The sequence below is a fragment of the Olea europaea genome, unplaced genomic scaffold, assembly GCF_002742605.1.
Source record: "Olea europaea var. sylvestris unplaced genomic scaffold, O_europaea_v1 scaffold699, whole genome shotgun sequence".
NCBI classification, from domain to species: domain Eukaryota; kingdom Viridiplantae; phylum Streptophyta; class Magnoliopsida; order Lamiales; family Oleaceae; genus Olea; species Olea europaea.
In genome coordinates this window covers 217,712-229,420 of record NW_019265383.1, presented here as the reverse complement: position 1 = coordinate 229,420, position 11,709 = coordinate 217,712, and the positions used below count along the sequence as shown (strand labels likewise).

Sequence of the window (11,709 nt, the reverse complement as noted above, 5' to 3'; positions counted from 1 at the left end):
AATAATAAAATACTATACACTCAGCATTTTTACACTCTTTTATCATTTTATCATATTTTTGTTTTATGACTTCAGAATTTGTTAGCTCTTTTAATTTTTCATAATACCTTGTTTTTTCTTTATACCTTTCTTGTTTTAACTTTAATATCTGTTTTTCTTGAGTTTTAGTCATTTCTCCAGGTATTAATAATTCATCTAAAATTTTATTATTTATTATTCTTATTCTTTCTAACTTTCTTTCTAAAATATTTTTAATTTTTTCCATTATATTTTTATGATGATTCATATATTTCTCTCTGGTATAATTCATTTTCAAATATTTCGCAAATTATTTCATATGTACGTCTATCTTTGATAAATTCTACAATTAATTTATGTAATATTTGTTCCTTTATTTCTCTAGGCAAATTTCTAGTTATATATAATGTTATTATTTTTAATTTATTAGGGATGGGGTTGTAAATTATTTTTATAATTTCCATAAAGTAATTTCAGATTATTATGAAATCTATTTCTCTCTGAATTACTTTTAATATATATATATATATGCTTATATTCTTCAAATAATATCCTTTTAATTATTTTCTCTTTTAATTCTAAAGGTAGATTTTTAATTACTCTAAAAATTTCTAATATTTCTTTTATATCCTTACTATATGTTCCAACTATATTATCTTCTTCTATATATCCTTCTATGTCAGAACTATATTTTACCTGGTACCTTAGTCTATTTTTATAAGTTTCAATAATTTCTAAAATCATAATTTTATTTTTTATATTTTCTAATCATAATTTTATGGCTTTGATACCAACTGTGCGGGTGCTACTATGAGCGAACAAAAATCTAATAATCTAAAAATCTAATAATCATGAATCTAAAAATCTAATTTTTTTTTATATTCCAAAAACTCTTTTATTTTACTATTAGGTTAAAATAAAATCTTAAGATAAAGACTAATCTATTTTTTATTTGCCTTCTTATAGATTTTTAATTAATTCTTCAAAGTCTAATAATGTCTGAGAATTTATAATAGCAATATCTGTTATCATATCTATATCTGTTCTAAAAGGTATATCATATTTTGAAATATTTTTCTTCCTTTTTTTCCAATTTATCTATGATATCTTGTATATCTTTTATAATTATTGTTCTAACAATTCCTTTAGCAAAATTTTCTAATAAGTTTTCTTTGAAACATTTTAATATTTCTTGTGATGCATATAATTGTTCTTGATATCCTATCTTATCAATTTCTTTTTCAAACTTAATTTCTTTTTTATTTTTAACAACCTTTTTTATATTATATGGTCCTCTCTTATATTTGGGTTTTTCTATTTTATAATTAGTCATTAATAATTCTCACAAATTTTTAGAAAAATTATTTGTTAATTTTTTAAGGACTTAAATAGAAGATTTATATTAGATAAAGGGTTATTTTTTAATATTTGTTTAAGGGTATTTTAGGTAATCCAAAATGTTTAGAAAAGTCAAAGGCTATTTTGGAAAATCCTTCCTTTATTTAGGTCAATTTGAGGTATTTCCCGTATCAAAGCCACTTCGTCTGTTTGCTCTCGTTTTTGTTTGTTTGTTTTTTTTTTTTTTATGTTGAAACGGTTTTTCTTTATCCATGGGCAATGAGTTTCAATGTTAGTGAAAAATCGATTCGAATAAAAGAAACCAGTAAAAAAGTACCTCGTTGGTTATACAAATTAACCAGCGACTTGGAACAAGAAGCAGGAGAAGATCAAGAAAACGGACCATTAGATCATGAAATTCGTTCAAGAAAAGCCAAACGTGTAGTCCAAACAAGCCCAAGCTTATCGCCAAATGTCTCTTCTATTACGACGACACGCTACTTTGAAATCTGATGGTGTTTTTCGTAGCAGTCCAAGGTTGGTTTACTTTTGGGCATGCTTCGTTTGCTTTGCTTCCTAGGAGGTCTTCCTCCACTAGCAAGTTTTTTCAAAAAACTCTATTGATTCTGCTGTGAATGGCAGGCAAGCCTATATTCTTTAATTTTAATAGGACTCACTACAAGCATTGTTTCTATCTATTATTATCTAAAAATAATCAAGTTATTAATAACTGGACAAAACTAAGAAATCACCCCTCACGTGCAAAATTATAGAAGATCTCCTCTAAGATCAAACAATTCCATCGAATTGAGTATGATTGTATGTGTGATAGCATCTACTATACCTGGAATATCAATGGACCCATTTATTGCAATTGCTCAGGATACCCTTTTTTAGCTTTTGGAGTCTATTTCTTAGTTCAAGATTACTCTTACTAACTGGAATCAAAGAATAAGTAGATTCGTTCCGATCAAAATGGGAATGGGCTAGGGTTATGAACTTATAATCTGACGATTGAGTCGATTCCATGATTATAAGTTCATTCCATACCGGACCAGGCCGGAATAAGGTTATATACATTCTCAAGGGGTCATTCGAGTGTATCTAAATAGATACTATGTTTACATAAGGATCCCTACGTCGTTCCATTCCATTTAGAATCAGGAATAGGCGTAATCGGACCTGCTTTTTACATATCTCTCGTTATTTGGGACCCTGTTAACCTCTTTGAGCTTTTATTGAATCGAGAAATATGTTTGATTGGCCATCTTTTTGATATATACATAAGGCATTCTCCGGATAATTCAAATCGAAGCAATTGGATGTCCAACTTGGGCCAATCAATAGAAATACTCCACCCTTGTCATATATTCCATACATCACACTAGATAAATATCATATTCATGGAATAGGATTCACTTTCAAGATACTTTGGTGGTGAAATGGTAGACACGCGAAACTCAAAATCTAGTGCTAAAGAGCATGGAGATTCGATTCATCTTTAAGGCATAATATTGAGAATGCTCATTGAATGAGCAATTCAATAAGAGAGCTCGAATCGAATCGGTATTGATTCATCCTTCAGCTTTTCCAGAAATTTAATTTAGTCATCCAACTACTAAATTAATGCAATTTCATCCTTTAGCTTTTCCTGAAGTTTAATTTGATCATCCAACTATTATTTGAAAGCAATTCCATCCTTCAGCTTTTTGAAAAGTGAAATTTGGTCATCCAGCTATTAGAAAATTTGAATTTGACCAATAATCTACTTGAATTATTTAATTTGATCCTTGAATTATGAGAGACAAATTAATTGATCCTCAACTTATTCTAATTTGGTCATTCGCTGTTTCAAAATATGAAATTTGATCCTCCAACTACTAAATAATTCAAATTCGATTATCCAACTAGGAAGGGCAAACTAATTGGTCCTCCAACTACAAGAGAATTCTAATTCAATCATCCAACTATGAGGAACAATTAATTGATCCTCAAACTATGATTAAGATATAATTTGACCACCAAACTATTTTGAGACATGTAATTTGATCCTCCAACTACTATATAATTTAGATTTAATCCTCCAAAAATGAGGGGTATCTTCATTGATCCTCAAGCATTGGGATTTAATTTGATCATCCAACTACTACATAATTATAATTAGATCCTTAATTATCAGGCAATTATTTAATTGATCCTCCAACTATTTGGAAAATCTATTTTTATCATACAACTAGTATTAGGTAATTCTAATTTGATCATCCAACTATTTGAAACATTTAATTTGGCCCTTCAACTACGAGGCGAACTTAATTGATCCTCCAATTATTACTAGAAACCAAATTGATCCTCCAACTATTGGAAATTCTAGTTTTACCATTAAACTACTTGAAACATGTAATTTGATTGTCAACTACTATTATATTCAAATTTGATCCAATAACTCCTATTATATTCGAATTTGATGGTCCATCTACCATTTAATTCTAATTTGTTCTTCCAATTATGAGAGGAAATTTATTTGATCCTCCATCTATTAGGAAAATCTAATTTCATCATCAAACTATTTGAAAAATGTAATTTGATCCTTCAGCTACTATATTATTCTATTTCGATATTTAACTATGTCGAGGAACCAAATTGATCCTCCAACTAAATTGAAACCTCCAAATATTCTACGCATCTAAATTGTTCCTCCCAAATATTTCAAAAATCTAAATTGATCCTCCAACTATTATTAACGTTTAAATTGATTCTTCAACTATCATAAAAGTTAAAATTGACCTCCAGCTATTAGTAATGTTTGAATTGACACTTCAACTATTAGTTACATTTAAATTGATCCTCCAACTATTTTTAACATCTGAATTGATCCTCCGTCAATTTGAAAAGTCTAAAAATGATCATCCATCATTTAGAAACAACTAAATTGATCATCAAACTGTCAGGAACATCATATTAGTCCTCCAACTATAAAATAACATCAAAGCTGGTCCTTCAATTATTAGAAATTCTTAATTGATCTTCCGGATGAATTTTGATTTTCAAAATGTCGAAGGTGAACTGGTCCGCAAATGCCTTGCTCGCACTGAGCAACTGCGAACAGGGGCGATTCTTTTATTACACGTGTGTGAATAACGTAAATAGTTCTGTGCAAAAATGCAGATTTTTATCGTTCTCTCTTTTGCAGAAATTTTCTTTCTTGCTTGTAAATTATGCTATCCCGTTAATTAATTTGTAATATGAGCATAATTTATTGAAATTTTTATTTATGTAAAACGGGTTTTATTTTAATTTGGTGATAAGTTGGGGGAACTTGGATTGCCGGTTGTATCCATCTCGCTCATGAATCCTTTTCTGCCATTTGGTTCGGTACTAGATTTACTGGGGTTCATGCTCGTCTTTTGAATAAACATTTAGTGTTTTTTATGGACATGGTTCTTTTGATTCATGTCGTCGTCGTCGTTATTAATATTTTTGAGGTGACCTTTAAAATTTGTATCAATTTTGTGTTTTTTTAGGTGCAATGGGCTTTGTTTTTTTCACTTCTTCAGCAGTGTTATTTATTTTCTCCTTTTGGGAATCATTCCATTGTTATTTGTTCCTAAAACTGTGTCAAAGACAAATTTTTAGATGAACATATCTTTCTCCCATCTAACTGCTCAAGTTTTTAGATCAAAATATCTTGAGTTAAGTCTCCCCATTGACAAAAATTGTACACGTATTAGACGTTCGATCCAAAAGCTAATCCGGTCTACATGTGAGGAGGCTTGTTGAAGACAATATTTGAATTAATATACATGGCCCTTCTTTAACAACTTATGCCATTAGACACGGTGGCTCAACATTTTCTATTGAGGATGCCATGTACTTACAGAATATAACAAGGCCTTTAGCAGTTTACCTGTATCTGTAATTCAGTTTAGCTGCTTCAACATACTTTAATTGCCTTTTCCTTTGTTTATTTAAACTCATTTTCTGCTGCTTTTTCTGTGTTTATTGAGGAACAGGTGCTAGTTAACAGCCTTCTTATCTTTCAGATGTCCTATATCCACATGTATTTAGGGGCTCCATTTTCTTGTAATATAAATATGCAGGCTACTAGACATGCAGAGGTGGAAACAATTGATGTGCTACTTGAGCAGTGGAAGTAAGTTGGACATTCAGGGGAAGAAGCTGCTTTGAAATTCTCAAGATGCACTCTTTATGTTACATGTGAGCGATGCATAATGTGTGGAGCTGCTTTATCGGTTATTGGTATGCTCAAGAAAGTTTATTTGAATATATTGTCGAGTTTGATTGTTATCTTTAAGAGAAGTGACCATCTTATGATCTATTAGGTATCGAAGAAGTATACCATGGCTGTGCAGATGATAAATTTGGTGGGGTGGGGAGCAATATTGTCGTTGCATACAAAAATCTCTGAAAAGCTCAAATGTATTGGAGGGAATAATGGCATCAGATGCTGTCAATCTTCTAAGAAGCTTCTACGAGCAAAGAAATCCCAATGGTATGAATATATTATAATTTTTAATGACTGCAATTTAACAATTTTTGAACCTCAGATTTCTCCTTAAATTCGGAGAAAGATTAACATGGAAAAGGAAAATACAACACTAGTGTCTCCACTGAATGAATTCAATAGTTCATTTCTTAATCATTTTTTAAAAGCATTATTTTTTATGGGCACTCAAGAACCTTTGTTTTACTGGAGAGATCATGTATTCTCCTAAAGAATCATCGTAAACAAGTTGAGTTCTATCTCCACCCTCATATTTCCCAACATAACACATTAATCAGCTTTATGTTGGGAGAGAGTGAGTAGACTTGATCGGGAGAGAGTGAGTTGACTTGATCGGGAGAGAGTGAGTAGACTTGATCATAGCATTTCCATCTTTCAAATCAATAATCATTGGATATATCCCTTAACTTTTAATTGGTTATGATTAGAAGAAAAAATAAATTTTGGAGCGACTGTAAAATATCAGTAATCTGAAGAAATTGTATTAAAATTTTAATAAAAATAAATAAGTTATACAGAACCTTAAAAAGGGAGTTCATTAACAAACAGCAGATTACAGATACATCAGCTTCCTCGCCGCTACATTTTCCATAAATTTGCTGAAGAATGACAAGAAAAAGGAAGAGGGTGGGGGTGTGGAACTAACCGTCCTGTGTCTAATTCATTGACAAGAGAAGGCATTCTAAGCCTGTGATGTTAAGCCCCTGTTTGACCCCCATTTTTTCAAAACTTAATTATTATCCACATGTTTTCCCATAAAATAATTTTATATGTAAATTCAAAACTTGTACTTATTTTTAACTGTACATTCTTTAAAAAATCACTATTCAAAAATACATTCCCCAAAAATGGGGGGTCAAATTGGGGGGCCAAATGTCCGATAACCTTTAAACATCCAAAGTAGTTAATAAAGCTGCTACATTGTTATTGATTAGGTGCCAATGCTTGAAGTTCTTTGTTCCTTCCACTCCAAAGAAATTACAGATTTAAGTCTCCAGTCAATTGTAATATTTTATATAATAAAAATTGAAAATTTGTTCTTCTGTTCATACTTGCCATCTGAGTGATTACTGTCTTTAGTTGTTCCTGAAGCCTCAGAATGTCAAAGCAATGGGTGTAAAAGGTTGTATACTAAGTTGAAGAGGTACACTGGTGGTTATTTCTTATAATATGTAGCAATATTATCTTGGGTTTATTGCTGCCTCCTATTTTAGAGAGAAAAAAACGTGTTTGTACTTTCTACACTTGCCGTTGCATATAAGCATCCAGGTGGCAAGTGTGATTGGGGGGGGGTTTCTTGGAATTAGTTCACTGTACTTACCATAATTCCCTACCTCTTGATATATATTATATTCAGAGTTTTTCATTGCGACCCTCAAAAGAGACAAATCCAGGAGCTAGATTAGCTGACCAGCTGACTCGAAAAATCTGATTTCTCAGAATTTTAGGATAGTTTTGCTGGAAAAAGGTTATAGATGGAAATTATCGATTAATGCTTGACCTCGGACGTATCACTTGAACTCTAATATCAACACCAAGTTTCAAACACTTAGATACACGTGTCCTGTTTTCTGTTATGCAATTATATGCATGTACTGACAGTTTTAGCTCTACGTAATTAGTCACTCTTAGGCATGTCCTGGCACGGTTCATATTAATTATGTTGAACAATATTGTTATTGTTACACCATAAGGTCACAAGTGATGCTAGTAATATAATTTTGCTCCTAGAGCAATCTACAATTGATATAACATTTATGATTTACAAATACATTAATATACCTTATCTAGCTTGTGATTTTTATTGAACTTTTCTTGTCTTTAAACTCCTCATTTCTCCTTGTTGATGTTGATGTAAAATTGCTCGTGTTGGAATCCACCTGAGTCATATGCATGGCTGCTCCTTGTGCACAAGTCTATTAAAATCGACATATTTAGCTGATTGAATCATCTGTTATTCAGGTACTATGATGGAGAACATAACCTGTTCCTAAACTCTTAATCTCTAAAGGATTAAATCAGAGTGCCCTTCAGCCTGCTCATGTCCTTGTACTAGCTGGCCAGTTTAGGCATAACCTGAGAGCCTTCCCTTATTTTGAAGATAATGCAGTCCGGTGAAGGTACTCCTGGCACAAAGCTTCCTTACAATCGAAGAACGTTGTTGATTTAGTTTGAATGTCAATCTTTGGAGATTGCTTTCGCTTAAATGTACTTTGGGCACAAAGCTTCCTAGCATAGAAGAACTTTGTTGATTTAGTTGAATGTTGGTCTCAGATTAGATGATGTGGACGGCAATACTTGTACTACAACAACAACAAACTAACATTGTTCTTAGCAAATTTGGGATTAGCTACATGGATTTCTTTTGCCATTGTTTTCGGGATGGCAATAATTGTACATCGGAGTTATTTTCACTTCTCAGGGTGTAAACTGAAATGGTGTCTTGTTGAAATCTTCCTTCGCTTCTCTTTGATATTCAATTCCAAAATAGTAGTAGTTTTTTAGTTGAGTATTTTGAGGATGTTTGTTTATGCCATCATTTGTTGAATGTGCCAAAGCTGGGAACCTGATAAGAGGATTTGACAGCACTGTTGATGCATTTTGTTTTACTTCATTTATCTGATGCACATTTGGGACCTAGAATAACGTGACTACCAGCGAGTGAACTCCCCTCCACGACCCTCTCCAACTGATCTATAAGAGAAATTTTTTTAATGCTTTTAATGATTTCTCCTTTCTAAAATTTATCAGATACTAGTCTTTGTCATGTACATTGCACTAATTTTGTTTTTATCATATTTTTATTAATGTATGAATTTTAGTTTTTTTGGAAAGTTTTTTAAGTAATATTTAGAAATATTTCCATGATATAAGAAAATAATTACAAATTATTTTTACAATTGCATAATAGTATGTTATAAAAAAAAAATATGCTTGTATATTTTATACTTGAATAAGAAATATACGAGGTTATTCAAACTATTTTGCCTGTATTCTTTGATAGTGTTGATATGATTGAGTTGAATGTGAAGATTATATTCCTAAATTTTGTGTAATTCAATATTGAAAAATTGAAAATTGAACACAAAGTTATAAATCGACTTGCATATTCATACATATAGTTTAATATTTATTTTATACTTATGTTGAAAAAATAAAAATTTGAAATTTTTTTTTTGACATTTGAGTTGGTAAGTGAATATACGGTGTTCTGCATTCTCGGTATTTGTACGTGCAAAAATTGGTATATAAAAATACGGTAAGCTGCAAATGCAGCATATACAGTAAGTTGTCTGCAAATACAATATACTGCAAATACGATAGACATTATATACAGTAAGCTGCATATATGGTAAATTGCTTGCAAATACGGTAAAGTAAGCTGCATATAAAATGTATAAAATTTATTTAATATTAAATTCTAAGTACTAAATGTTGTAATTCAATATTGTTTCCTTTTTTATAATTGTATCTCCAGGATTTAAAAAAAAAAAAAAGAATGGTGGTTATGAAATTGCTAATTTTTAAATGTGTTTTATTGTTGAAGATAAAAATGATTTTTTTATACTATTTGTAAAAAAAAAATTATTGTAATTTTATTAGTGTAATAAGAAGATTTTTTATGATTATTTAAAAACTTTTTAACACCACATAATAAATCCATACTTTTCACATGGTGACTGCAAAGTCTTTTGTGTATCAATAATGCATTTTCCATTCGATTAATAATGTCAAATTTTTTGGCACTATTATTTCTTTTTCTTCTTTTCATAGATTTTACTTTTTTCATTTTTGTCTTCTTCACATTTAGATGCTTTTATTAGATTCTTTTGTTGTTAGCAATGATTATTTTTTGGAGAGTTTTTTTGGTATTATATTGAAGTTTAATTTATTCTTGTAATTATATTTTTTTATTAGATTTAATGCATATTTTTAACTAATAAAATAACAAACTAAACAAATATTAGGTTGCATGATTAAATTAAAAAAAAAGTCGCTACATGGACGCACAGATTGTGCGACTCCGCAAAATCTGTGTGGAGACGCCGCATTGTGCGGAGTCCCCGACATTTGGAGACGTGAGCGCACCCGTACAACATGTTTCTTTATTTCAATTATTAAATTAGTAATTAGATGAAATTAATTCTAGCAGATGCATTTTGTTTATTTTTTGTTATTAATTTTTGAGAAATTTGTATACTTTTTTTATTTAGTGTATTTTTATTAGCTTATTAATTATTATTATTGATTTTTTTTAAAAAATTTCTATAGATAACAACAAATCTATTGGTAAAGAATTAAATGAAATAGAAAATGAGTTTATCAAACCAATTATTGCTTGGAAAATGCCAAAAAATGTTTTATATTAAAACTTGTTTTACATGGCAACAAAAGTCAAGAGCAATTCACGTGATTTTATCTGGAAATTCTAAAAAGTTAGTTTCACGTGAATAAAAGTTCCATATGAGCCTAAATCATCAATTTCTTTGCATTTCAAATTGGAGTTTTCTTTCAGCCGGATTTTTCATCTTTCATCTTTAGCAAAATCTTAAGTCAATTTCAGAAAAAAAATTACAAGGTAATTGTTTAGTCTACATGATTTTATTTTTGTAGTAGTTAATTTGTTTTCCTACTGTTGTTGTGAAATTTTTTTTTTGTGAAAAATTTTGTGGGCAACTTCTCATCTACTCTTTGATGTATTTGAAAAGCTAAATGTTATTTTTTACAGATTTTTGTTGTGTTTTACTCTATTTAGAGAAAAAGAGACATGATTAAAGTAAAGATATACTCCATGGATACATACAACTGGAATATGGTCTATGCTGAATTTTGATTTCTAACTTTTGGAGGTCAAGAATATACTGTGATGCTGCCTTTTTTATTTAAAAAAATCAGTGTTCTATTTTGTTGAGTATATTTGTTTGCTTGGTACATTGAAGAAACCTTGACATGTTGGCTTTCGATTCTTTAAATTTCCCAAAGTAGATGTCTCATGTGATATGATTATCTAGAACTATATATGCTCTGAGTACATTGTTTTATAGCACTAAATATTTATGTATTGATTAGTTATGTGGATAAAGTGGAAAATATTTGTGTAAGGTATGTTTTAATTTTTATTTTGTAAACACATTTTCTTCAAAAATTAGTTTGTAAATAAGTTTTCTTATCTGATGCAAATGTCTCTAGATTATGTCTTGTCTCCAAACCAATGGTTCTATGCTACTATTAGTCAATATCCTAATCATCAATTTATTAGAGATTTGATAGAAATGTTACAAGCAGACGAACAATCATCATTAACGTACAGTAATTTCCATGGATTTCTATATGGATCTATGTATAGAGACGAAAAACAACAATTTAGTAGCAAGTTGATACATGAATTCATAATGAGGATTGTGAATTCCGATAAAAACAATGAATTGCTTGTAAGATTTGATGACCATCTTGCCCGTTTTGGAATAAAAGAATTTTGCTTAATCATTGGACTACCTTGCCACGACCATCTGTTAATCTTGACCTTAGTAATCCTTGGCTTAGAAACTAGTATTTCAATGGTGTGAAAAGGATTTCTATGAGAATGCTCCATGATGCCTTCAATTCATGTGAAGATCGAGAAGATAAATTGAAACTTGGATTGGTTATGTTGATAGAGTGTGTTCTTAAACAAACTAAAAGACACATTGATTACGGAATGCTAGGTATGGTTGAACAGCTTAATGATTTTCTTTTGTATCCATGGGGCTGGAAGACATACTTTGTTTTGTTGAATTCATTGCAACGTCACACTTTGAAAGAATATTGAGAATGCAAAAAGTTGAGCAAAT

At 30.3% G+C, this 11,709-nt stretch overlaps 1 protein-coding gene and 1 pseudogene across 1 annotated transcript in view; both read left to right on the top strand.

The window, feature by feature from the left end:
- Nucleotides 1-4,421: 4,421 nt before the first annotated feature.
- LOC111390624 lies at nt 4,422-8,201 on the top strand (annotated as a pseudogene).
- A 2,136-nt stretch (nt 8,202-10,337) lies between these two features.
- The window catches only part of LOC111390610, a 2,831-nt gene continuing 1,459 nt past the window's right edge, over nt 10,338-11,709 (top strand). The window contains exon 1 of the mRNA XM_023015674.1: nt 10,338-10,457. The gene's annotated coding sequence lies outside the window, so the exon portion shown is untranslated. The remainder of the gene's footprint in view (nt 10,458-11,709) is intronic.